At 35.3% G+C, this 27606-nt stretch overlaps 1 protein-coding gene across 2 annotated transcripts in view; it reads left to right on the top strand.

Moving 5' to 3' along the window:
- 5-HT1A (5-hydroxytryptamine (serotonin) receptor 1A) overlaps positions 1–27606 on the top strand; it is an 891027-nt gene that overhangs the window by 217040 nt on the left and 646381 nt on the right. For both annotated transcript variants that reach the window (XM_073988641.1, XM_073988640.1), the window contains exon 3: positions 6619–6677. The gene's annotated coding sequence lies outside the window, so the exon portion shown is untranslated. The remainder of the gene's footprint in view (positions 1–6618; positions 6678–27606) is intronic.

Genomic DNA, 27606 nt, shown 5'->3' with positions numbered 1-27606 from the left:
CCGAAAATCAAGAGGTACGCTTCAATGGGGGATATAGGAACCCTGATAATTCCCTTCTGGAATATTTCATAAACACATAGAAGACTAAATAAAAAATTGCAGTCTTTCGGTGGGATATTGACGTCACAATCTTCAGAATTACTAAAATCGGGAGGTACCGTTCTCTGGGGCTATATCGAAACGTGGACCTATACCGACGAATTTCAGTCAAAATGGCTTTTACTTCCAACAAAGACTTAATACCCGATTTCGGCCCTTTCGGTGAGTTGCTGTGACCACAAAATTAAAAATACCGAAAATCGGGAAGTACCGTACTATGGGGGCTAATGCCCCAAATGAAGACCAAATACCAAATTTCAGCCATTTCGGTGGAATATTGATGCAACCTTCAAAATACTGGAAATATGGAGCTACCGTTCTATGGGAGCGATACTAAGGCGTGGATCTTTACCGACAAATTTCATATGCAACTTTTAATACCCCAAATGAAGACCAAATACCAAATTTCATCCATTTCGCTGGAATTTTGAGGCCACAACCTTCAACCGGAAATAGGGAGGTACCAATCTCTATACTAAGGCGTGGACCTATACTGACTAAGTACCAAATTTCAGCTATGCCGAAAATCGGGTGGTACCGTTATATGGGGCTATATCAAAACGTGGACCGATATAGCCAATTTGTAATGCCAAACATCCTAGGAGTAATAGGAACTCCTATACCAAACTACAAAGCTCTATCTTAAAAATTGCGAGCTGTATCTTGATTTCAACAGACGGACGGACATGGTTATATCGACTTAAAATTTTAACCTGATAGGGTCTCCGATGAATATTTCGATGTGTTACAAACGGAATGAGAAATTTAATTATAGCCTCTTAGGTGGATGATATAACTATGTAAAAACATAATATCATTATTAAATTTAATATTTACATATGTGTATGACATAAATAACAAGTAACCTTAAAAATACTATAATTTTGCCGTACTTTATATTTATTAAAGTCAATAGTCATCTTTTCCTCATCAAAACAAAATCAACAAAATCCCATATTAAATATTTTTATTTTGTTCTACTCATTTTCTCAAAATTTCTAAAGTTTTTGCAATATATTTTGTTTTATACTACACACAGTAGTAAAATCTATTCTTTCATTTCCCCCATTTTCTAGGTTTCATATTAAGTAACAAAGAAGAAACTTTTTCTATGAAATTATTTGGAAAAAAATAACAACAATATATGAAAATTAAAAGGCATAAAGTGTACAACTTTTCGTTAGGGGATTTTCCTCCTGTGTTTTGTTACTGTCATGACCTTAGATATCTAATGACGTTTTGGCAAAGGCGGCAAGGAATATGTCGGTAATATAAATATGAAAAGACGGGAGTGTGAAAAAATTACGAAATTCTCAGAGTAGTATTTAAATTTACTTTGAAAAGTTGGAGGATTTTTCACAGAAATGAATTTACATGATATGTAATTACATACCACAATGAAATAGATCTTGGTACATACATACATATATATGTGTGTACTTCGGTTTTCTTTAAGTTTTAAACATTGTGATGCACACATAATTAACAGTCTCGCATAATTTACTCTTAAGTATCTGTCTTCTTGGAAGCCATACACACATACACAATTGCTTCTGTGTCAACTAGCAACAAGCAAAAAAAAACATCTCAAACCGCTTTAACTAATTACTCAAGTAATATTCCCATGCTTGTCATTAACCTTTCACTTTCACTCGAGTTTGTCATTAGCCTGTTTTCTCTTAGCCACAGCACTTTATGAGCTCAAGAGCTTACTGTAGTCGTAATTATCATCAATTCATATTCTAATGAGATCAGCCGCCATTTCAAACGTTATGAGGAGCTTAACACCCTTTATCCCCAATCATAAATTCAATTGAGAAAAAAATAATCGATTTTCTATCAAAAGCTTTGTCATCTGCAAGAATTTAGTCGAAGAAAAAATAGAATAGGTTGGTAAAGGTTGTTGACTGGCATACCATATCTACATACTTACATACATGTACATATAGGTATACTATAATATTTTCCGAAAGGCATAATGGGCAAAAAAACTTATTTGGAGAAAAAGTCAACATTTTATTTCAAAGCTAATATCTCAGCTTCTATATGGGGTATAAACAAAACCTGATAATGAAAGTAGAAAATATCACCTTAACAACGATGTAACGCAGGTTGTCGTAGATGGTCAAACAACGAAGATATCGCAATAGCCGCTAATAGAACCCAACTTTTCATTTTTGCGATTTTAATAATAATGACGAATATAAGAGCTTTGGTTGGGGACCTTCCAAAAACAAAGTCTAAGAAAGTAGAAAATCCCGTCTTTACAAGGATGCAAAGTAGGTTGGCGTAGGTGGCCAAATAACGGAGATATGACAATAGTCGGTAATGCATCCCATTTTTAATTTTTTTGTGGGATCACAGGTCGGAATTTTAATCGAATTCTCACGACATTTTGGGGTTGAAGGGGCCTCACAGAGAAAGAAGCCTTTCGATGGTTGGCGTATTTGATGTGTCTACGATAGATTTGAATAGTTACAATCATAATTTGTAGACATCGATTTTTGTATATATGTCGCGTGCTGGGACCACAGTGTACAGGTTGGAATTTTGATCGGATTCTCATGCAATTTTGGGAGTTGATGGAGGTCTCAGAGAGAAAGAAGCATACTGATAGGTGGCGTACATCCCATTTTTCCATTTTTTTATTTGAGTTGTACTGACGATGAACTTAAATGCGTTTCAAAAAAATTTACCTGTATTAATGAAGGCATTCAGAGCAAAGGCGCTAAGCTATCCCAATTTACCAGTCAAAAGCTTATGCACAGGGGTAGTGGTGTAGGGTATCACATCACTATAGCCTTGGCTCACTTGTTATAATTAGTTGATTTCAGCTCAAATATTTGAAGATGTTTAAACACTATCAAGCGCCGGAAATAAATCCCACTTTTCTTAAAATGGTCAATATAAACATGAACACCTAGTCAAGGCTGACTAATTGGTTTTGCTTATGTAGACATATGGGGTGCTTCTGAAATATTTACCACAAATAGCACACGCTAATAATATGTATTTTGCAGGATAGATCCGGTTATCTCAAATTTTGAAGATTAAAATAAATTTTTAAACCTGTTTTTAATAATCGATTAAGCTTATATCGCTCATATACTCAAAGAGTGACACAGCTCAAAAATCGACTTTCGAGAAAAACGCGTTTTAAGTTGGTGATTGAAATTTGACTTCCCAACTTAAAAAGGTTATTATACAAAAACTAAAATAACTACTTGGACCATATTTTGTAAAAAGCTAGCCAGATATCAGTGTTAAATTTCTGTGCAAGATCAAATATGATTTGAAGTGTTTAAGTGCTTCATAAATTCAAAAAACTTTTGTTTTGAATTATGCGAAAATCGTAGTAAAGGAGCTGTAACTCGTCGAGTTTTAGAGATATCAGCATGAAAACTTGACACAATATAAAGTAGAAGTCGTAGAAAAAATAGATATTGCTAACTTAGAAAACGCATTTTTTGAGTTATGTCACTCTTTGAGTAAATGAGCGATATGTATATGTATGCATATACTAGCAAAGGGCCAGCTACGGAAAGGATATAAAAAAACAAGCAAGAACAGCGTTAAGTTCGGCCAGGCCGACAATTTGATACCCTCCACCACGAGTTGTATTGAAGTAAAATAGAACAATTAGTTTCCTTTCGAAGACGACTAAATGCCAAATTTCAGCATCTTCGGTAAAACAATATGGCTAACCTTCAAAATACCGAAATTCGGGAAGTACCGTTCCATGGGGGCTATATCAAAACGTCGATCCATACCTACAAATTTCCTTCACCTTCAAATTATTGAAAATCAAGAGGTACGTTTCTATGGGTGATATAGGAACCCGCGGACCTATACTGATAACTCTCTTCTGGAATATTTCATAACCACATGGAAGACATAATAATAAATTTCAGTCTTTCGGTGGGATATTGACGTCACAACCTTCAGAATTACGAAAACCTCGAGGTGCCGTTCTATGGGGGCCACATCGAAACGTGGACCTATACCAACCAATTTCCGGGAAAAAGTTTTATACCCCCAACGAAGACCAAGTACCAAATTTCAGCCATTTCTGTGTGATAATGAAGCAAAAACCTTCAAAATACCGGGATGTACCGTTCTATGGGAGCTATAAAGGCGTGGACTTACACGGACAAATTGCATATTGAACGTTTAATACCCAACGTTTAATACTCAACAATTTCGCTGGAATATTGAGGCCACAAGCTACAAAATACCGGAAATAGGGAGGTACCGTTCTATGGGGGATATACTAAAGAGTGGACCTGTACCGACAAATTTCTGGGGGGGAAGAAGACTAAATACCAAATTTCATCCATTTCTGAGGATTTTTGAGGCCACAACCTTCATAACGAGACCTATTGGCGAGACCTATACCGATAAATTTCATATGAAACATTTAATACCACAAATGAAGACCAAATACCAAGTATCAGCCATTGAATTGGAATATTTAGGCCTCAACCTTCAAAATACCGGAAATAGGGAGGTACCGTTCTATGAGGGATATACTAAAGAGTGGACCTGTACCGACAAATTTCTGGGGGGAAGAAGACTAAATACCAAATTTCAGCCATTTCTGAGGAATATTGAGGCCACAACCTTCATAACACCGAAAATCGGGAGGTACGTTCTATGGGGCTATATGAAGACGTGGTCCTATACCGACAAATTCCATATGGAACGTTTAATACCACAAATGAAGACAAAATACCAAATTTAAGCCATTTTGGTGGATTATGTGGCCACAACTTTCAAAATACTGTAAATCGGGGGTACCGTTCTATTGGGGTTATACTTAGACGAGGACCTATACCGATAAATTGCATATGGAAGACCAAATACAAAATTTTAGTGGGTGGGTGGGTTGCTGTTGCTGACAAATTTCTGGGGGAAAGTTTTGTACCCCCAACTAAGACTAAGTACCAAATTTCAGCCACTACGGGTGGTACCGTTCTTTGGGGACTATATCAAAACGTGGACAGATATAGCCCATTGGCAATACCAAACATCTTAGGAGTAATAGAAACTTCTATACCAAATTACAAAGCTCTATCTTAAAAATTGCGAGCTGTATCTTGATTTCAACAGACGGACGGACGAATAGACGGACATGGTTATATTGACTTAAAATTGTAACATGATGAAGAATATATGTATATACCTTATATGGTCGCCGATGAATATTTCGATGTGTTACAAACGGATTTAATTATACGCTCCATATTATGGTGGAGGGTATAAAAATTTAAGTCCTCTTTGGTTGGGGGATTCGATTAAACACTAATTTTTTTAAAATTTAAATTTTTCAATTTTTTCTTTATACCAGCGTGAAATATTTGTTTTTTTTTTTTTGGCAAAAAAAAAATATTTTTTAACATTTTTGTTTTTTTTTCTGTTTAGGAATTTAAAATTGCTTAATTTTTCGATTTTAGCATAAAAATCCGTCTGATTTGTAAATTGACACCCAGTGTTCACAGTGGTCAAGCAATGTATCGACCAAAAATTGTGGACAAAGGTCAACGTTTAGGTATGGCCCCCATATTGATATTTAGTGTTCTCAGTGATTTCCACCAAATATTATGGACATACATCAGTCCACCATTTTGTATATCGCCATACAATGGTATCGCTTTATTTCAGATATTTTGTCTATATTTTCGGCCCACATTTACTGTAGTTATGGTGCTCTGTGGCCGGATAACTTCGCCACTATTAAATCTCAAAAAAAAAAAAAAAAAACAAATAAATATATTTGTCAATTTATTATACAATTTTAGAAAAGTTTGGTTACGGCTCATTTATCGAACGTTGACGTAATAATATGAACCTTTGAAGGAAATGTAAAAACCAAAAGGATCATAGACATTGTATTAAAAAACATTCCACAATTCATAAGGATTTGGTATGACAAGTAAAAAAGTATCTGTGGCATTGCCGACAGAGAGCGTGAGTGAATTGAAACTTTCTTCCATTGGCAGATCGAATTCTGGCCATACCACCAAGATCCTTTTTCCTAAGAACTATGTGTTTAGTGAGGCCCTTGAATGAATCACTATATCAGTTGAAACGGACTTGTTGTAAACAGAACCACAGGGAGTACCTTTAGAAAAAATTTCCAACGGATCCTCGTAGAGACATTAACCTCCACTTTAACAAAAATGTTGAACTTTTGTGAGGGAGTTACTGGAGGGAGCAACCGAACAGACGGACATGGTCTCGAAATTGTCTGAAACGCATTCCGTTCAAATGTATTTTGGATCTAAAACAATTATTTAGATGAATCAGACTTTGCCATGAACCTTGCAAAATATATTAAAGATCAATTGGATCATTTGATGTTTTTCCAACTTTTGGAGAAGTATACCGAATTGTAACATAAATTGAAAATAAGTGCTATTGCTATGTATACAAAGTGTGAAATTAGATATTTTGCATAATTTGTTTATTATTTATCCTATATACTGCTAAACCAATATCCTCCGCTTTATTAACTTTTAGTTTTGATCTGTCATTGCAGGTTCCATCTGCAAGAGTGCCACTAACGTCATTGTAAATAGGTAAGTACTGGTCTATCCTGTTCAGTTAATTAAACTTAAATTTTTATATATTGGTTTGCAAATAAAATCTTTGATTTTGAAAGACCCCCATTATATTATACAATAATATAAATTAATCACAGTTCCAGCAATGGACCAATAAACATGTCGAACATGGCCCCACACTTCGGAAAAGGATAACTAATTCAGCACATATTGCAAACATTACACAACACGCAGAATTTCTCTTATTGTAGTATTAATTACTCTAAAAACATCCCAGAAGCGACGAGGGAGAATTCTCTCATATCAATGAGTGCGTCTCGATTCCAATTAGGTCAATGATATGAAACTTACTGTTTATCTGCTAGTCCGAACGGCGTGTCTTAAGACACCACTTGTAGAGAAGTTTTACATGGCTGAAAAGTTTGGATATTTCGCCAACATTACACTAAGGGGTATTTCGCCACCGTTGAAAATTTGATGTTGCCTGGCCTGAAACTTACTGTTTATCGGCTAGTCCGAAAGGCGAGTCTTAAGACACCACTTGTAGAGAAGTTTTACATGGCTGAAAACTTGAGATATTTCGCCAACATTACATTGAGGGATATTTTGCCACCGTTGAAAATTTGATGTTGCCTGGCTTGGGAATCGAACCCGGGTATTCAGCATACAAGGCGGGTGTGCACACCATTTGTAACACGGTGGTACCCATTTCTCTTATTAATAAGTCAAATCTTTAGTGCGTGTTGGACAGCATTGCAGCTAATCCGAAGACAAATACTTTGGACACTAGAGCTGGCAAAAAATCGATGAAACTATCGATAGATCGATTATTTTATAAAAATGCAATATCGTAATTTTATTTCTGTGAATTAATTACTTGTGCAAAATGTTAACAAAAGTATAGACATTTCCGCCATTTTTTATTTCCAAATTATCGATTAAGACAAACTAACGATAGTATCGATAGCTATCGATTTTTATTCCCTCCACCATAGTATGTAGGGTATATTAAGTTGGTTTTTTCTGTTTGCAACACATCGAACTAATCATTTGCAACCCTATAAATTAAATATATTCTTGATCAGGATAAAATTATAAGACGATTTAGCCATGCCCGTCCATCTGACCGTCCATCTGACCGTCCATCTGACCGTCTGTCAGTCTGTTGTTATCACTCTAGCGTTTGCAATAATTGAGATAGAACGCTAAAATTTTGCACCCGAGTGTCTTTTTCCATAGGCAGGTCACGTTCGAAGATGGGCTATATAGGTTCACGTTTTGTTATAGCCCCCCATATAACGGTACCACCCGATTTAATGTATTTTGAGGATTTAATCTACATTTTCCTCCGAAATTGGCTTCAATTTCGCACTTGCAGTTTCAAGAGATCAAAAATGGTGAAGATAGGTTCACGATTTAGTATAAGTCCCGTATAACGGTACCTCCCGATTTAAGGTATTTTGAAGCTTTTATCTCCATTTTTGACCGAATTAGCTGAAATTTGACATTTGATATTCCCAATGACCAAAAAACTTGCCAATATAGGTCCACATTTTGGTATAGCCCACATAGAATATATTATGGTGAAGGGGATAAAAAGTTCGGCCCGGTCGAACTTAACACTTTTTTACTTATTTTTATTTGAAATATCGAAAATATCCAATGTTTTGGAATATCGATAGTTTGCCAGACAAAAACCTTAATGTGTTGGTCACGTTTCTGATTCCTAGGATTGTACTGAGTAAAAATGTCTACTAGAGAATATGTCTACGGTGAAAATCTAGCCCCCGGATTCTGACTTGAAGTTTTTTTATCCACGTTTTTTTGGATATTTTGGAAAAAAACAGGCAAACCATTGAGATTTTCGATCTAACACTAAAACAAAAACAATAATTGTAGCCCAGACAATAATAAAGAATTCTCTAGTACATCGCAAAAACATTGGAACGCTTCATCAGGTAGTTTTTGCCTTGAGACATTACATTTTTTCGGAATATATCGATAAATGAAACTGTGCTACAAAAGTTGACCAAGAGTTCCGTGGACAACGAAAATACTTTGGTTTGTTTTTCTGGCCAACCTTTCTAGCACAGTGTCATTTTAAGGCCAAAACTTCCTGAAGGAGCCTTGCAATGCTTTTGCGATGTACTAGAGAGTTCTTAAATATTGTGTTGGCTAAAATTTTTGTCTTAGAATTGGATTGAAAATCTCAATATTTTGCTGTTATATGCCACAATATCCAAAAAAAGTGGATAAAAAACTTCAATTCCAAACCGGGAGGCCCGATTTTAACAGTAGACATATGCTCTAGTAGACCTTATTTGCTCAGTACTATCCCAGGAATCAGAAACTTGACATCAGTTGAGAACGGCTGGACCGATTTGGAAAATTTTTTTTTTTTTGAAATGTTCACCATAACCCAACTTAGGTTTTATGCAAAGAATTTTTTCAATTTTCAATTTTAATCTTTTCAACAAAAACTACTGAACTGATTTTCCTGAATGTACAGGGATGGCCCCCGGTGAAAAATAGGCTACATATTTTGTTGAATTTCGGAAGGAGCGGAGCACTTCCCCTATACCCAACTTCTTTTAAAATGCTATATTTACAATAATTACGAATGTATCAGTTTGGAAATTAATTTGCGAGACAATTGTGGTTGTGTCTCCGACCTTACCTTCTTTTTTAGGACCCAAAGACCTGACCACGCATACTTTTTAAAATATTTTACATCTATAAAACTACTGAATCGATTTTCCTGAAATTTTCAGAGAATGTACAGAGATGAGCTCCGGTGAAAATAGGATGCACATTTTCTTGAATTTCGATGGGGGCGGGGTACCTCCCTTTTCCATATTAAAAAAACGCCATATCTTTATCAATAAAAATCAAATGCCGTCATAACCCAAGATTGTTTTTTAGGTTTTTTTTTCAAATTTTAATTTAAGTTTTTTCTGCAAAAACTACTGAACCGATTTTCCCTATTCCAGAGGGCGCTATATTTGCAAAAATTACGCATGTATCGATTTAAAAATTTACGGATTAATCTACAATCCAGGTACTTCTTTGAGGCCAAAAGACACGACCGCGCCTATTTTTTTAATATGTTAGATCTCCAATACTACTGAGCCGATTTCCTTCAAATTTGCAGCAAAAGCTCAATGTTTGCCGTTGTTATGTATATCTTATAAATTTTGGAGGAGGTGGGGTATCTTCCCCACGCATTTCTTTTAAACGCTATATGTATAAGCCAAACTTATGATTATATCAGTTTCAGCATAAATTTTGGGAGACAATGGGGTTGTGTGTACCCTAGGTATATATTTGGAGCCAAAATAGCCAAATTACCGGACCACGCTCACTTTTTTTAACCCACTCTTTTCAATATACATATTATTTTTCCAAAACTACTGAACCTAATTTCATGCTATTTTCACAAAATGTTGAGGAATGTCCGTGGTCCAAAATGCTATATATTTGTAGTTGAATTTCGGGGGCCTCTGGTTTTATAATCGCTATATTTGCTAAACTTATGAGTGCATCGCCTTGCAAGTTAATTTCCGAGACAACGGTGGTTGCGCCCCCGATCAAGAAAAACGATATACTTACAAATTTCCTTAAATGGTGAGGTTCAACGGTCCATCAGCCATGGAAATCTATAACATATACATAAGTCTCACTAAGCGGAAGAATTTGACTTAACCATCTTTTATACCCTCCACCACAGTATGGAGAGTATATTAAGTTTGTTTTTCCGTTTGTAACGCATTGAAATAATCATTTGCAACCCTATATATATTCTTGATCAGCGTAAAATTCTGAGTCGATCTATGCATGTCCGTCCGTCTGTGGTAATCACTCTAGTGTCCACAAAACTGGAGATAGGACGCTGAAATTTTGGGAAGATGCGTCTCTCGTTTGCAGGCAGGTCAAGTTAGATGGTGGGCTATATCGGTCCACGTTTTGGTGTAGCCCCCCTATAACGGTACCGCCCGATTTCAGGTATTTTGAAGTTTTTAGTCAGATTTTCAAGCCGAATTAGCTATAATTTCACATTTAGGGTTCCTAGTGATCAACAAACTTATATTCCAACGGATATGGGCATGTTTTGGTATTGTCCCCATATAACGGTACCTCCCGATTTTCGGTATTTTAAGAATCTTAGCTTAAATTTTTAACCGAACTAGCTATAATTTGACATTTGATCTTCTCAGTGATCATGAAGCTTCTCTACCAAACATCGTCAACATAGGTCCGATTTTCGGTATTTTGGGAATTGTAGCCACAATTTTTAACCGAACTAGCTGTAATTTAACATTTGAGGTTCTCAGTGGTCATGAAACTTCTCCACCAAACATCTTCAATAGCGCCCATATAACGGTACCTCCCGATTTCCGGAATTTGGGAATTTTCGGAACTAGCTGTAATTTGACATTAAAAGTTCTCAGTGGTCATGAAACTTCTACACCAAACATCATCAATATGGGTCCATGTTTTGGTATAGCCCCCATATAACAGTACCTCCCGATTTTCGGTATTTTGGGAATTTTAGCTACAATTTTTAACCGAACGAGCTGTAGTTTGACATTTGAGGTTCTCAGTGGTCATGAAACTTCTCCACCAAACATTTTCAACATAGGTCCATGTTTGGGTATAGCGCCCATCTAACGGTACCTCCCGATTTTCGGTATTTTGGGAATTTTAGCTACAATTTTTAACCGAACGAGCTGTAGTTTGACATTTGAGGTTCTCAGTGGTCATGAAACTTCTCCACCAAACATTTTCAACATAGGTCCATGTTTGGGTATAGCGCCCATGTAACGGTACCTCCTGATTTTCGGTATTTTGAGAATTTTAGCTACAATTTTTAACCGAACTAGCTGTAATTTGACATTTAAGGTTTTCAGTGGCCCCGAAACTTCTCCATCAAAAAATCGTCAATAAAGGTTCATGGTTTGGTATAGCCCCCAAATTACTGTACCTCCCGGTTTTCGTACTTCGGATTTTCGCTAAATTTTTTTAATCGAACTACCTAGCTGTAATTTGACATTTGAGGTTCTCAGTGGAAACGAAACTTCTCCACACCAACGGTGGCTCCCGATTTTGGGTATTTTGAGGGTTTTAGCTATCTGTAATTTGACATTTGAATTTTCAGTGGTCACAAAACTTCTTACCTAAAAATCATCAACATAGCTCCTATATAACTTTCGGTATTTTGAGGGTTTTAGCTACAATTTTTAACCGAACTAGCTTTAATTTGACATTTGAGGTTCTCTGTGGTCACGAAACTTTTTCACCAAAAAATCATCAACATAGCTCCATGTTTTGGCATAGCTCCTATATAACGGTACCTCGTGACTTTCGGTATTTTTAATCGAACTAGCTGTAATTTGACATTTGAATTTTCAGTGGTCACGTAACTTCTTCACTAAAATTCGTCAACATATGACCGTGTTTTCGTATAGCTCCTATATATAACGGTACCTCCCGATTTTCGGTATTTTGAGGGTCTTCATTGTTTGATGGAAGTACCCACAATTTGACTTTTGAGGTTCCCTGCAGTTATGAAACTTTTCCACCAAAAATTATAGAGATAGGTTGACTCTTTGATATAGCCCCGTAGGTAGTACCTTTCACCTAGTTGAACACTTTTTTTAGATTAGATTAGATAATTTAGGCAATTGGAGTATTTTTGAAAAAATTTTCCACCTAAAATTTTGAAAGGAAAATGATATAATTACATTTTAATTAAAACTATTTCATGGTGGAGGGTAGAAAAATTTCGGCCCGGCCTAACTTAAGGACTTTTTACTTGTTTTTTTTTTAACTTTTATAATTAGATCGCTTTAGGATAAAAACAGAGGACATGGACGACAATAAATCATAAGCAGTATCAATGGGCGAAAAAATCCCACAAAATCTGTAAGAGAAAAGAAGGGCTAAAGACGAAATCTGCTGATAAATTTAAAGTCCTCCTCGGCGTGACAATGGACCGCAGAAGTGAGGTAGAAAATACCTACTTTTGAATTGTCAAGCATAAAGGAAATAAAAAGTTGTCATTAAAACTTGTTACGACGGGCCAAAAACGCGAACCGGGGTCTGCGATTGAACATATATATATTTATTTTGTAGACCGTTTGCACTGGCGTACATATATATTCGTGTTGGTATATAGCGATTTGAATTTCTGGTATAATGCTAAGTGTACTTTTACGAAATCCACTCGATTTCAACTGTCAATTCCATAGCTCAAATGTCAAATGTTAGATGTCATTTGACGTTTGGTCAAATCCATTGGATTTCATTTGACGTTTAGCCTATGAATTTGACAGTTGAAATCGAGTGGATTTCGTAAATGTAAACCAAGCATAAGTCTCAAATATATTTCCTACAACTTTAAAATGTTTGTGTTCAGTCTACAACTAAATACATATATGCGTATGTACATATGTTTCTAACAACTTATTTGCGCTATGATGTATATTGGAAAATAGAACTTAAAAACCACAAACTGAAATATGCAAATTATGCAGATCCAAAATACTTTCACTTAGATATTGGCTTTACGATTTTCCTGAATTATGCCGCGACATAAAAATTTATGAGCCGTACTTTATAAGTGAAAAACAATCCATGGCTACATACTCTACACTTTCGATTCTCAGTACTCGTATATACTGAAGAGAACAAAAACCCAAGACACTTCTATTAACAACACACGTGCGAGTTTCATTGTTGGATAGAATTACTTTATGTGTGGCAGTAAAATGTCTGCAACTATGCGTGTGTGTTTTTTAAAAATATTTGTTTCTTTTTTATTATTGAAGGTTAGGGAGTTTGTACAATACACGACAGATGACAAATATTTTAAGCAGTGTGTGTTTTTTTTTTGTATAACTGCGACATGCGAGAATTTATATATTTTTGTTGCCTTGCCTCTCCTTGCTATACGACTTCTTGAAAGCCTTTCTGCCCTCGACATCTGGTCTGTAAGTTTTAAATTTATGCAATTTTTATTTAAGACACAATTTAATTTTTTCTGCTGTAAGCTTCTGTTCATGGGTCTGCTACGACGGAGACTGCTGTTGTCACTTTTTGCCTCAGACTGTTTTCTTTGTATTGGTGTCACTTTACATCATCGTCGTCATCATCATCATCATGGACGTTACCACAAAAAACAACACTAAACCATACGTTGCTCAGTTTACTTTGTGCTTGAAAATCTTCAGTCATTACCTATTTCTTGCTTCGTCTGCTGTCGACACCGGTGTTGTGTTGTTCTTAGTTTTGGGAGGATGTGGGTAACAATATTTATGTAGTCGGTGTTTTTTGTGTCAGTGTATTTTGGGGTTTGTGTGGTTGTGTACCAATGGAAATTGTAGTGTGACAACATTTTAAACATGACTCGTTTTGTTTTTTTCGTTTTGGTTTTTCTTTCGAAATCACCAGCACACGTTGCACCATAAACACCTGGTCAAAATTGTAAAGTATCGTTGTGTACTAGAAGGATGTTTGCTGAAAAGTTCTGCTTTAAAATATCCCTGGGTAAAATAAAAAGTTTTTGGTATGAATACTGGAACGATTCTTATGTGGATGTATAAAGATGGAACGTTTCTAGACTTAAATTGTTAACAAAGGTAAATTTAAGCAGTGGTTATATTAAAAGTATCTACAAAATTCAGTTAAACATATAATTTTGATTGTTAAGAAGTTTGTCAGGGATCCACTGGTTAGCGTGCCGGTTAGGAGATTTATCTTAAGTGGACACATGCCTCGTGTTGTCTTATATGTATCGAGATAACCTTCACTCATAATTACGGTATAAGCGTAAGTTTCTGGTTGTATACCAAAAGCGAAAGCAAATTTCCCAGCCCATTTGGTCTTACTAACAAGTGGGAGTGATTAGCTTCCCCAAACCAATTCTTTCCTGACTGCAACTGCCAGTTAGCAGGTTGGTCGGTGTTGCAAAATTGAAGTGGATGACTTAACCAGAACCAGTGCATGACTTAACGCACGGATATAAATGTAAGTGAGATCGTCAACCACAGCAAACTGCTTGAGGAAACCAAGCTCATTCTTATATTGGAGCCATACGCCTTGATATTACTTTCCTCTTTGGTAAGCTGCGTTTTGCGGTCCCCACTCTAGCTCGAAAACGGATTGATCCAATTATATACTCGTATCTTTGTGGGCTTGTTAAATAAGTAAAAATGCGTTAAGTTTGGCTGGGCCGAAATTTTATGCCCTCAACCATGAAATATTATGAATTACGATGGAATAATAATGTCTACAATTTGCGGTACGATATTTTTTTGACATTGGCAATCGGAAATACCAAATTATAAATTGATGGTGAAGAAGTTTTTTGACCACTGGGAAAATAAAATGTCAACTACACTCCTCATAGTAACTTAAATTCGATGTACCTCTATATGGAAGTTATACCATATTGAAGTAGCTCATATTCGACCTTGATCTGGCTATGATGCAAAAACATAGCGTTCTGTCTCAATTATTGTGAACGCTAAAGGGATTATAACAAACAGACATGACTATATCGACTTAGCATTTTACCCTGATCAAAAAAGTATATACATACTTTCAGGGACGTACGCAGGGGGGGGGGGGGGGCACTGGGGGCCCGGATCCCCCGAAATGTTTTGGTCGACTACAATTTTTTGAGCTACTTTAACAAATTATTAAATTTTTTTCTCAAAAATAATTTTTATTTTTGGAATTTTGAAAAGAAAATTTTGATTGTTCTGAAGGTTATGTACTAAAAATGTACTGTATGAACAAGTTGTCTAAGAAATATTTAAAATTTTTTGTTTGAATACTCTTTTTGAGAAAAACTTACAGTAAAATCTGAATTACTTCTTTATCTCATGTTATTTCATTATCAAATAATAAAGGGTCGAGGAATTCTGTAATGAATATAAAGGTCTTGAGGCTTTAAACTCATTGTGTATTCAAAAAATGACGACTTTAGTATTGTGCGGATTGGAAGTGCATGAAATGACATGTTTGTAAATGATAATATCTGATATTAGTAGCATACCTACCAGAATTTTGTTCCTATCATAAACAAAGTTGTAGCTGAAAACAACCGTAAACGAAATTAATGCTCAAACATTGGTTAAATGGTATTAAAATCTGCTGTGTAGGCTAACGATAAAAATGTACCTAATCGAAATAATGGCCTTTGATTTCTCATATGTTTCGACAAAAGCCGTTTCAAATAATTTGGCGTCGATTTAGCCCAGTTCGTTCGTCTCTCTTGCTCGAGCGCATGAGAACTCTCGAACGGATCAACCAAACTTTAAGTTATATCGGCCTATTCCTTTTTTCCTACAAGACTACAAAATATTTCGCACAGTACAAGACTACAAATTGGTACGCACAATAATTCTCGAAGGTCCAAATCGGTTTCTTCGAGACATAGATTAGGTTCGAATATGAATTATATCGGTTTACTCCTACAGGTACCTCCCACACAATATCCGATTTCACCGAACATTTGAACATCCTAAAATAACTTCCGGACGTACATATGTATGTATATCAAGTACCAAGAGGGTCTATATGCGACAACATCTTCGGATACCTCCCTCACAAAATCCATTGGACATTTTGACCAATGCTACTTCTTGAGGTCTTGGTTACAGCGATATTCTATTTTTGTGTAAACTGTAAGGAGATCGGACATCCTGCAAGTTTCCGAAAATGCCCCGCTTATATCAAGTATATGCAACTAAAAGAAAAAGTACAAAGTAGATTGCCTGAAAAATCATTTTGAACAAGTGTACAACGGCCCACCCCAAATAGGGATTTATCTTCTATTGAGAGTACGATTAATGATGTGTTAAGTCAAGTTCCCGATCATCTAATTAATTTTTCTGTAAATTCATCAGCACTTAATAGTAATTTAGACCCAAGGTTTACTACTATAGAGGAAGTGAGTTTGTCTATTTCTGGTTTGAATAATAAGAAATCTTATGGTCAAGACAATATTTCAAACTTTTTGATTCGCAAGTTCCCATTTAATGCTATAAAATATTTAGTTATAATATTTAACAACTGTATAAACAACTCTTATTTTCCTAAAAATTGGAAAATTGGAAAGATATTGCCTATTAAAAAGAATCCGAATTGTTGCGATATTAATAACTTGAGACCGATTTCCTTGTTATCTAATTTAGGAAAATTGTTGGAGAAAATACTTCGTAAAAAAATGGATTTAGAAATTTCTGTAGAGTATATTCCCCCTTTCCAATTTGGATTCAGAAAAGGTCATTCTACACTAGATGCTCTTTCAAAATTTCATAGCGATATTATTTCGCACTTACGTAAAAAATCTTGCACAGTTGCTGTTTCATTGGATGTTGAAAAAGCCTTTGATCGCACATATCATGATGGCATTATTTATAAAATGATTCAGTTAGGTTTTTCGGCTCACATTGTTAAAATATTAAAAAATTTCTTTTCGGATAGACAGTTTTATATCCAACTTGGAAATCTGAAGTCTGATTTGGGTACAATCTCTTGTGGAGTTCCGCAGGGTTCGATTTTGTCCCCCCTTTTATTCAGTATTTACATGTATGACTTTCCGCATCAGGTGAATAACTCTGTAGGTGCGTTGTATGCTGATGATTGTCTTTTATATGCTCACGCAGAGTCGCCGAAGGAAGCCCTGTCTTCAATCTCGCAACATTAAAACCATGTAGAGAAATTTTACACAGAGTGGGGAATAAAAATTAACTCGTCAAAGAGTGAAGCAATTTGTTTGAGAAACGCTTCTGGAAAATGTAAAAGGTGGGTCGTGCCCGAGAGTAAGTCTTTGAGACTGTTTCTAAATGGTACAGAAATACCTTTTAGAGATAGTCTCAAATACTTAGGGGTACGTTTCAATAAACTTATCAAGTTCAACGAGAATGCGAGAGGATTTATGGGAAAGGCAAATCGTATTAAGGCGTCACTTAACGTACTCTTTACTAGCAAAGCGTTGCCTGTAAGGACAAAATTATTATTGTATAAAACCTGCATTCGACCAGCCCTTTTGTATGCTTTCCCTATTTGGTTCTCTATCTCGCCAACTGTAATGAATGAAATGGAAGTGTTAGAGAGAAAGGTTCTTCGACTTTGCATCGGAAAACATTTTCAAAGTTTTAACAAGCGTTTTTCAAACAATTATGTTTACAATTCTGCCGGTATTAAGACCTTATCTGTGTACTCATTGCAGCTAGTAAAAAATTATACCAATAGGCTTCTTAGTCATTCTAACTCTTTAATCCAGAGTTCTATTAGAGACCAAGCTAATTTTAACTGGTCGAACACCAATTACATTTCCTCTTTCGGAATAGATTTAAGAATGGATTTGGCTTCAGTTCAGTGTCCAGACTTTTTTATTCGTGCATCACCTGGAATTCACAGGGATGAATTAGTCATGTACACCACCTCCCCGTCCAGAGTATTTATTTTTTTAAATATTCTGTCGGGAAGGTGGTATATTTGATTAGTTTTGGGGGGTTAAATAAATAATAAATTAAGTATAGGTTAGGTTTAGTATTAAGAGAAAATAAGATGAGACAAGCTCTCAAAATATGAAAGGGCCGGGAGCAAGCTCGATTTAAACATATTTACACATTTTATTATGTGCTACACAAATTATTATATAAGTCTGAAACTGATTATTTGCAACAAGTATTGTTATTAAATCAACACATAATAGGTTTAAGTTGTCTTTATACATTGTACTTATTCAAACTTCGTATGATTTTAAAATGAAGACTCAATAAATTTTGATTTGATTTGATTTCGTGGGTAAGTCCATGCTTCCTGACATTAGGTTCAAAAGCTCTAAATCTTACCATGACCAACTAAAATAACGGCTTGACACCATAACTATCGAAAGGAATGACTTCCAAAATTAGGTCTACTTCCAAAATGCACCATTCTTTCAGGTATCTTCTTCACAAATGGCAAAACGTTTGCGCTCTTATCAAAATCAAATTTATGAGCTCAACGTAAGCATTTATTCGCAACGCCCACAATCTTGAAGTTTTATACCCAAATGTTTCCATATTTTTGTCGGAAAGTTTATACGTCCAAAGAAGGCCACGAAATTCTGAAACTCCCTGACTACACAATTTTTAGCGCAAAGATTTTGGTTATGAAGCCCGTATTCGATCTGTCTATAGATAAAAGTCTCAACTCACACAGGCTGAGGGTATATCTATGTCAGCAACCCGACTGATACTTTTTTACATGTTTTCGAGAAAACAAAAGTTATGAATTTTCATAAGTTTGCCTCCGCTGTGCCGACAGAAGTCATAGTCCTTGGAAAGTTTTAAATGTCATCGAGTTCATAAACATCTAATCGTACAATTAAGATAGAAATATTGCGGAACAACAACCGTTGGGATATCAGTAGAGCGATTCTCTAACTCAATTTTTGAGTTACCGACAATTGTCTGTAAAATTAAAATGCTCATAATTTCGGTAATTACCGATTTTTTCGGTAAGTTAGCGACGAATAAAAAGCAGTCGTAAAGTTCTACCGATAGTTCGACTGTTGTCAACTTTTATTGAACTTTTCATTCATAATTTTGCGTTTAAATTTTACCGATTTTTTCGGTAACTCAAAAAATGTTTAGAGAATCGCACTACTGATGGAGTTTTTCGACTTAACCTATTTTGTCAGGACTTAGCTAAAATTTTGCCGAGACCGAATGTGGATTTCGTAGTCTCAAACAGTACTGCGAGTAGAATTCGGAGTCTATGAGTCGTAGTTGGTATCGCCCGACGCCCGATAAAATTGTTTTCTCTTTTTTTTAAATGCCCGTTCCAGAACCTGCAAGAATCTACACATTTTTACTACTAAAAATGAGTAGATTCTTGCAGTACTGGAACAGACCATAAATGTAATTTTCTGAATTTTTTAGTTGGCTTGCATGGACTCTATCACTTCTGGTAAAATAGTAAAGTTTTGGTGTTTTTATGACATAAAAGAATGTTATTTTCTTACAATAGTTCGGTACAAGTCCAATCTGCACTCGTGGATTCGAGTTACTCTTTTTGTGGAGTTATTTATTTCAATTAATTAATGGTATACAAATAACATTAATAGGTTTTAAGATAGATCTTCTTATCAGAATCAGTCCTCGTGGAAAAAAGTGTTCAATTGATAACTTAATAAGGCAAAAATAAGACAAAACTTTGTTGAAGTTAATGTGTGGTATATGGATATGTACTTTGAAGAAGAAGAAATACTGAAAATCTTTGAAATAGAATCGAAAATGCCAAATAAGAGCTACTGTGGTTTAAAATTCTGGGATACATTAAAACGTAAACCTACATGGGTAATATTAATTTGAAAGATTTTTTAGTTATTGCGTCAATTCTGTTGGAGAATTTGGTTAAAATCTTCAAAATACCAGCGGACTTTTTGTATGGGGACTATACTGAACGTGTTCTGATATGGGTCATGTCAATTTTAAACATCCAAAGACTAATTCCAAATTTCATAGTTATATCTAAAATATTGTAAACTCTCTATATTGAAATTATATGCTTTGTGTCAATATTTCATATAAAATCAACTAAAAACCATTTAAAATAGACTTATGTAACGCTACACAACATTTTTTAATTTCATAATTTTTGGTCAAGTTGGGCCCCCCCGAAATGAAATCCTGCGTACGTCCCTGCATACTTTATGGAGTCGCAAATGATTATTGCGATCAGTTACAAACAGAAAAACAAACGTCCGCTCGGACACAAAAGGTGAAAACCCCCCTTGTTTGGAATGAGGGTCACTGATGGAGAGTAAGATAGATGTACAAAAGGGTTTTTGGAAAATGGACCTATAAGTGTACTAAAAGTTACTAAATTTAGTACCAATTGTATATTTTCAACGGGTATAGCTAGAATCTTGGAATTTGGTATGGAAATTAAGTTTGGGAAGTGGTGTTTATAAAAGGAAATGGATTTGGATAGAGCTGGAAACCAGAAATTTGGAATTAAGATCATTGATGAAGTGTAAGACTGTGATATGGCGGTGGTTTGTAAGTTCGTACTTATGTCTCCGAAAAGTTGAAAATGGTACAAAATTTGGTACAATTTGGTGTTAGGTAAACGGATAGAGCTAAAAACTTAAAATTTGGAATTAGGATTAGTGGTGAAGTGTAGTATTTAGATATTGAGGTAGCTTTGGAAATTCGTACTTATGTGTACAAAAAGTACTACAGTGCACTAAATTTGGCACAAATTGGATTTGGAAAAATGGATAGAGGCGGAATCTTGACATTTGGAATAATGATTATTGTTGAAGTATAGGATTGAGGTTGTTTTGGAAATTCGTACTTTTGTGTACAAAACGTACTAAATGGTACTAAATTTAGTACAATTTGGATTTGGGTGAACGGATAGAGCTAGATACCTGAAGCTGGGAAGTAGGATTACTGTTGAAGTGTAGGATTGAGATATGTAGGTAGCTTTGGAAATTCGTACTTATGTGTACGAAAAATACAAAATTGTACGAAATTTGGTACAATTTGGTGTTGGGTAAACGGAGAGAGCTACAAACCTAAAATTTGGAATTAGGATTACTGGTGAAATGTAGGATTGAGATAATGAAGTAACTTTGGAAATTCGTACTTATGTGTACTAAAAGTAATACAGTGTACTAAATTTGGTACAATTTGGATTTGGATAAATGGTTAGAAGTGGAATTCTCAAATTTGAAATAATGATTACTGTTGGAGTGTAGGATAGAGGTAGTTTTGGAAATTCGTACTTATGTGTACGAAAAGTACTAAACGGTACTAAATTTGGTCCAATTTGGGTGAACGGATAGAGCTGCAAAGCTGAAATTTGGAGTTAAATGTAGGATAAAGGTATGGAGGTGGTTTGGGAACGAAAACTACTAAATGGTACTAAATTTGAATTTTGGTGAATTGCTGTAGCCTTAATCGTGAAATTTGGAGTTATGATTGAGACAGATTTCGGAAACACGTATTTATGTGTACAAAACGTACTAAATGGTACTAAATTTGGTACAATTTGGATATGGGTAAACGCATCGATCTAAAATACTAAAATATAGAATTAAGATTACTGTTGGAGTGGAAGAGTATTAAATGGTGCCAAATTTGCTATATGAATAAAGGTGGAATTCTGAAATTTGGTATTATAGTCGCTGTTGGTGTGTAGGGTTGAGATATGGATGTGGTTGTGGATATACATACCATAAGTGAACGAAAATTACTAAATGCCACAATATTTGGTGCAAATTGTTCAGATAAAGCTGGAAATGAGTATTGCGGTTGGGATATAGTTTTAGATATAGCGATGTAATTTTTGAAACTTATACCTATTATAAGTGCTAAATTTGGTACCATTTTGAAGTTGCTGAAATGGATATAGCTGGAATTCCAAATTTTTGTATTAGGGTCTATGTTGGTGTTCAGATAAGGAGTTTTTGAAGTGCATACAAATTCTGAAATTAGGTATGGAGGTCGCTAAGGACTGAATTATTGAGTTGGTATTGGAAATGCAAAAAGTACAAAATAGTACTAAACTTAGTGTTGGTGAAGCTGGATTTATATAATAAGTGTGCGAAAAGTACAATAAATTTGGTATTGGACTAATGGATAGAAGTGGAATTCTGATTTATTATTTATTTGTCAGGTTCATTGTTAGAGGTGGTAGTACAATAAGTGTACTAGAAGTATTAAATATTACAAAATATTGAAGTACTGGTATTCAGAATGTTTATGAAAATCCACCTTTAAAATGTATGGAATGTTTCTACCTATAATACCATGGATTTTTAAAATTGAACTGAATAGTGTAATATTGCTTTCATGTTAACGCGAAGGCGGTTTTAAATAATACACTGAAATCAAAAAGTTAAACGTATCTTTTGAACAAAATTGTTTTTTTTTTTATTTTGAACGTTTTAGAAAGTACATTTGAAAACGTAGATCTATGTGACTATTGGTTTACAAGTAGGTTTCTATCCCCTAAGAACAAAAAGGAGTAAATTAAAACGTGTAAAAGGTAACTGTTATATAGGGACCATGACAAAGCGTGCGCATTGAACAACTTTTTTGAATAAAAGTTTTCTACATTTTGATATCACAAATACCGCAATTACAGATACTTCGGTTGGAAATGTGGAAATGTGGACAAAATCATAAAAATACCCGTACTGTTCTAATAAAACGTGGACTGAAATTTAAAATGTGGGTCGCTGTTGACTTGTAGGGGTATGATAAGGTCTTTTTTGGAAATTCGAACTAAAGGTATACGAACATACTTACATGAAATCAAATATCAATTAAAATAGGTATTAGTACATCAAAATTTTCAACGTCCACCATTTTCATATTAAATATTGTTTATTTATTTTTGTTAAATTCATATATGATACAAAAGCCAAAAAGGCCAATTATATGTATGTATCTTAGTACAAAATAACCTGAGTTAAAGGCATAAAATAATAAAATCAATCAATTTATTTACAAAAGTTAAAGCTTAGAATCTGTGTTATGTGGGCTTCCTAGCCATAAACCAATATACATTTCATTAAACAACTACAAATGTACCCAGTAAGTGACAGAAAAGTTAATTAATCCTTCTACAGAAGTACACCGTTTATTCGATGGAATGTAGGAACTGACTCAAAAATTTTAAGCAAAATGCGTTATTTCTATGAGAGAAAATCCGTAGTTCAAGAGGCAGGGCATTTCAACCTCGCGCTACCCTGACCAAAAAGACCTGGCGTAACAATTTTTACATATTCTAGGAATAACAAGTGAGCAAAGGCTATAGTCGGGACGGGGCCGACCATGTGATACCCTACACCACTACCCCTGTGCATAAACTTTTCACTGGTAAACATTTCTTTTAGGGAATATAATTCGACTACCACCAAAAATAATATGCCTCTTTCTCTCTGGGACCCCCATAAGCAACCAAAATTTCGTGGCCATCCGATCAAAATTACGACCTGTAGCTTGATTGCAAAAAATGGAAGAATTGGATGCATTACCGACTATTGTGGTATCTCCCTTGTTTGACCACCTTCGCCAACCTGCTTTACACCAATGTAAAGGTAATATTTTCTTCTTCCATTGACAGGCTTTGCCGTTGGAATACCCCTACTAGAAGCCGATATATTCATAAAGAATAAAACTTTGAATTTGTCTCCAAATGAGTTTTTCCCCATTCCGACCCCTAAATATTATCCGACTATCACCAAAATCAATAGGCTTCTTCCTCTGTGGGGCTCCATCTACCCCCAAAAAATTTCGTCACTATCCGATCAAAATTCCAACTTGTAGCGTGATTACAAAAAATGGAAATATTGGGTATATTACTGAATTTTGCAATATCTCGGTTTGCTCTCTTACGCCAACATACTTTGCATTAATATAAACGAGTTCTTTTTCCATTGTCGGGTATTCCTTTTGGAAACTCCAACCAGAAGCGGAGATATTCGCTTAAAAAACGTTGACTTTTCTCCACATAAGCTTATCGCTTAGTCCGACTCCTGAATATTATCCGACCATCACCAAACTAAATAGGCTTCTTCCTCTGTGGGACCCGCATCAACTCCCAAAAAATTCGTGACGATCCAATCAAAATTGTGACCTGTAGCGTGATTACAAAAAAATCGGAAAATGGGATGCATTATCTACTATTGCGATACCTCTGTTGTTTGACCACCTACGACAACCTGCTTTACATCCTTGTAAAGGTGATATTTTCTACTTTCCTTGCCAGGTTTTGCTTTAGATATACCTCTTAAAGAAACAGAGATATTGCCTTTGAAATAAGACGTTGACCTTTCTCCAAATAAGTGTTTGCCCATTCCGACCACTGAATATTATCCGACCATCATCAAAATCAATAGGCTTCTTTCTCTTTGGGACCCCCATTAACCCCCAAAATTTCGTGACGATCCGATCAAAATTGCGACCTGTAGCGTGATTACAAAAAATCGGAAAATGGGATGCATTATCGACTATTGCCATATCTCTGCTATTTGACCACCTACGACAACCTACTTTACATCGTTATAAAGGTGATATGTTCTACTTTCCTTGCCATGTTTTGCTTTTGATATACCTCTTAAAGAAACAGAGATATTGGCTTTAAAATAAAATGTTGACTTTTCTCCAAATAAGTGTTTGCCCAGTCCGACCCTTAATTATTATCCGACCATCACCAAAATCAATAGCCTTCTTCATCTATGAGACCCCCATTAACCCTCAAATCTTCGTGACGATCCGATCAAAATTGCGACCTGTAGCGTGATTTCCAGAAAAATAGAAAAATGGGATGTATTACCGACTATTGCGATATCTCCGTTATTTGGTTACCAACGCCAACCTAGTTTGCATCATTGTAAAGAGGGGATCTTCTACTTTCAGAGTCAGACTTTGCTTTTGGAAAGTTTTCAACCAAAGCTGTGATATTCGTCAATATAATTAAAATCGCAAAAATGAAAGTTGGGGTTTTATTTGCTTCTGTTGTGATATCTTCGTTGTTTGATCACCTACGAGCACCTGCTTTACATCATTACAAAGGTGATATTTTCTACTTTCATTGTCAGGTTTTGCTTTTGGTATACCCCATATAGATGCTGAAATATTCATTTTGGAAAAAAACGTTGTCATTTTATCCACCTAAGTTTTTTGCCCTTTCCGACCCCTAAATATTATCCGACCATCACCAAAATCAATAGGCTTCTTCCCCTCCGGGACCCCTATCAACATGCAAAATTTCGTGACGATCCGATCAAAATTGCGAACTGTAGCTTGATTACAAGGTTTAGATGGACAGACGGACAGACGGACGGACGGACGGACTGACGGACGGACACACATAGCCAGATCGACTCAGCTCGTCGAGACATTCATTTTGGTATATATAAGTATGGGTCTGCGACCATTATTTCGATGCGTTACAAACTTTTTGGCCAAAACCAACTTATAATACCCTCCCCACATAGTGGTGTAGGGTATAAATATATTTTTTTATAAAGGGATTTGGCACTTCATATTCGAACAGCTGCACGATGGGGCCGATGATATGTTTTTGAGGCAAAAAATCACAGGGGCAAGCTAGACCTTCAAAATTTCGTGCAGATGTTTATAATCGGCCTAGAAGCTAATCTGCCAAATTTGGTTGATATCGGTTCATATATAGATATAGCTCTCATATATATGTTCGCCCGATTTCGAGTAATTGATGGACCAAACACGAAAATTCTGTCCAATTATGATGATATTTGGAATATGTGGCGAAATTCGGCCTGGAAATAAGTTTGCCAAGTTGTTTTGAAATCGGTTCAGATTTAGATATAGCTCCCATATATATTTTCGCCCGATTTGAGGTATTTGGTGCAACAAACACGCAAATTCGGTCCAATTTCGATGAAATTTAATATGTGTAACGGTCTGTGTAATTAGGTCTAGAAAAAAGTATACCAAATTATATCGAAATCGGTTCAGATTTAGATATAGCTCCCATATATATTTTCGCCCGATTTGAGGTATTTGGTGCAACAAACACGCAATTGATGTCCAATTTCGATGAAATTTGAAACGTGTGACAGGATTTGGTCTAGAAATATGTTTGCCAAATTATATTGAAATCGGTTCAGATTTGGATATAACTCCCATATATATTTTCGCCAATTTTAGGTATTTGGTGCAACAAACACGCTATATATGTCCAATTGTGATGAAATTTAAAGTGTGTGACGGAATTTGGTCTAGAAAACATTATTGAGACATCATATTGAAATCGGTTCAGATTTAGATATATCGTTCATAAATTTTCTCTGTCGAAGTTAATAGTTAATAATTTAGTTGGTTGATACTGAACTTCCTTGAGAACATAGTTTAAATATTTTTCTTTTGACAAATTGGCCGAAACAGAGGCGGCATGAATCAAGGCTTTGGTATTGTTGCCGTGTTCATAGCATACTTCCGAAGCAAGTTTTCTTCCTTCACTATAATCCACATTAGGGCGCCCTCTCTTCTTTTTATCATTACCTTGTTCTAGCGTAAATACTGTGTCGCTAGCTAACCATAAGCTTTCAAATTGTAATACACGACTGTTTTACCTCCAATTTTTTATCCATTTTGGTTAAGGCGTATACAAATATTATAAATTTGCTTTTTAACTTCCGTCATGAAGTTGTCTTTGACACCTCGATTAAATTTTGCAGAAATCCAATCTATAAGGTGTTTAGGATTTCGATGATTTTCCAACCAAAAATTAAAAATATCTGGAAGTTGATAATTTTTTTATTCGCAAGTATACGCAAAAATTCTTTTCAAAATCTGTTAGCCGACATTGTAACCTTTCACCAGATACATATTTTTACGAGAATGCACCCTGAAGCCGAAAGTTCTACTCCAAAGAACACATGGACGATACCACAGACTACATAAAAAACCATCACTTACTGACACAACAAATTATTGACCACATCTAGTATTACATTTACACTTTTAATAATAATCTTAATTTATATACCATTACCCGTATTTTCTATTTTTAAAAAATAGATAATATCAACAGATCAGGTTTTGGCGCCAAAATACTTAAATTGTTTAATTACGACTGAATGTCAGAAATAAACGGAATGATAATTATGACATATTTGACAGCTTGGCATATCGCCGTGGGTCGTTGCCAGATTGTAATTTTTTGGTTTTGGAGGTTTGAAAGTGTTAAGAATATAATTCCGTTATTATTTGATTTCAATCGCTGACTTGAAAAAATGACTTTTTGCCTCAAAAACCTGCCATTGGCCCCATCGTGAGCTGGTGTGATACCACTACCTTGGTAATTGTGCCATGATACCGACACATTTTATTTTCTCAAACAAAACAACCCTGCATTAAAAATAATATTTTTTCTATTT

This window comes from Musca autumnalis, unplaced genomic scaffold, assembly GCF_047663935.1.
Source record: "Musca autumnalis isolate F117 unplaced genomic scaffold, ASM4766393v1 scaffold_5, whole genome shotgun sequence".
Lineage (NCBI taxonomy): Eukaryota > Metazoa > Arthropoda > Insecta > Diptera > Muscidae > Musca > Musca autumnalis.
The sequence above is the reverse complement of the archived record's forward strand: the minus strand, read 5'-3'. Positions and strand labels throughout refer to the sequence as shown.